Genomic DNA, 2,054 nt, shown 5'->3' with positions numbered 1-2,054 from the left:
GCAGCTCAGCTCGGCCCGCGCCGCCCGCTCGCTCCCTGAAATATGCAACCTGCGCGCTGGCCCCGCCCCCACCGCGCGCGTCACGGTTACCCCGGCAACCCGGGCCGGGCCGGGGCCCGCCCCCGCCGGGCCCCGCCCCCGCCGCGGCCCCACGCCAGGCCCCGCCCACCGCGACCGCGCGCGCGCAGAGCGGGCCACCGGTGGCCGGGTCCCGGGAGCCTTCGGCGTCCGCGCTCTCCTCCCGCCGCTGGTGTGCGCGCGTGCGGGAGGCGGCGGCGGACCCCGCGGAGTCGAGGGCCTTCGGCCCCGGGGGCCGGCGCTGGGCGGCGCTCGCCCAGGCCGGGCCCCCGAACCACGCCGCCCGCCGGCCTTGGCCCCTGGGCCCTACAGGTGCGCCGGGCCTGGGGCACCGAGCGCCCCGCACCCCAGCTCCCCCCAGACCCTCGGGCCGGCCGGCCACCGTCACCCCTCGTCTGGGGCTGGAGGCCGAGGCCGGGGGACCGGGGTTGTACCCAATAAGCCCAGGTCTCCACCGAGGGCCGGCGCCTGGGCCGAGGGTTCAAAGCCGGCCGGAGAAGCAGAGCCCGGCCGCGCTGAGGAGGAACCCGCCAGGGCCGGGCCTGGTGTGGAGGCCCGGGATCTATGCCCGGGGGTCTGTGCCCGGGGTCTGGTGTGGAGGCCCGGGATCTATGCCTGGGGGTCTGTGCCCTGAGGCCAGGTGTCCGCCCGAGGACGGTGACTGGTAATAATGATAGGGGAGCCAGATGGTGCACAAGGCCCGTCCTCCCTGCCCCAGGTCTGTGTGGAGCAGGGACAGACAGACGGACAGATCGCCCGGCCAGGCGGCGCAAAGCAGAGGAACCGTGAGCACGAGGAACCGTGAGCACAACTCCAACTCCTGACTGCGGGGAACGAACCTCCTGCGTCCAGAACAGAGTGGGTGCAGGGCTGACGAGTTTGCTCCCCAAGACCGGAGTGGAAGATGGATTACCCCAGGTGTCCGTGGCTCTGGCCTGTAACCCCTGCTTCTCAGGAGGCTGATCTAGGTTCCTGAGATCCTTATCGCCAATAAGCCAACAAAAAGCCAGAAGTGGATGTGTGGTTCAAGGGGTGCAGTGCCAACCGTTAGGGAAAAGCTAAGGGACAGCTCCGAGGTCCTGGGTCCAGTACAGACATACCAGAAAAAAAGTAAGGCGGAGAGACTAAGAGCTAGAAAGTGATCAGCACTAGAGGATTTTCAGGCCCCTTTTTCAAACCCCCATATTTGCGCAGGGGACAAATGCAGGTATGCAATCCAGACACCCCTGCCTCCTTCCTGCTCTGCATCCTCAAATTGTGTGTGTGTGTGTGTGTGTGTATACGCGTGTGTACGCGCGTGCATGCGTGCTGGGCCTACGCACTGTCCCTTAGCTTTCTTCACACAAGGCTAGTGTTCTACCACTTGAGTCATGGCTCCACTTCCAGCCTTTTGGTGATTAATTGGAGAAAAGAATCTCATGGACTTTTCTGCCTAGGCTGGTTTTGAACCTCTATCCTCAGCTCTCAGCCTCTGGAGTAGGCTGACAGGCCAGAGCTGCCTGATGCCTAGGCCCCCAGCTGAGTGAGTGGACTGGGAGAGTGTACAACCCAGTGAGGAGGGGGTGCTGGAGAGCTGGGGACCCAGCCCAGTGAGGAGTCAGCAGATGTCTGAGAAATGTGACTCAGGTTGGTGTTGGAAGCCAAAAACCTTAGCACTTAGAGTAAGTGCTCCCTTGTACAACTGGAAAGGCACGACCCGAATATGAGTTGGAACCCACAGCAAATTTGTATTTTCCATAGGAAGCAAAAATTGGGAAGATTGATGAGTTTGGAATCTAGAACCAAGGCTTCTCTTGGCCCAGCTTGACCCAGACAGTACAGGGGCAATCCTAAGTGTACCCCTCTTTATCTTGTACTTGTCCCCCAAGACCTCTCAAAAGCCTCCCTTCTACCTTAAAACCCACTTGCTCCTCAGCTCAAAGATCTTCCTGGACCATTTCTGCCCATTTCTGGCAATCTCTCTCCTGTCTCTCCTG

The sequence above is a fragment of the Dipodomys merriami genome, unplaced genomic scaffold (genome assembly GCF_024711535.1).
Source record: "Dipodomys merriami isolate MVZ:Mamm:240054 unplaced genomic scaffold, mDipMer1.0.p SCAF_7, whole genome shotgun sequence".
NCBI classification, from domain to species: Eukaryota; Metazoa; Chordata; class Mammalia; order Rodentia; family Heteromyidae; genus Dipodomys; species Dipodomys merriami.
The sequence above is the reverse complement of the archived record's forward strand: the minus strand, read 5'-3'. Positions refer to the sequence as shown.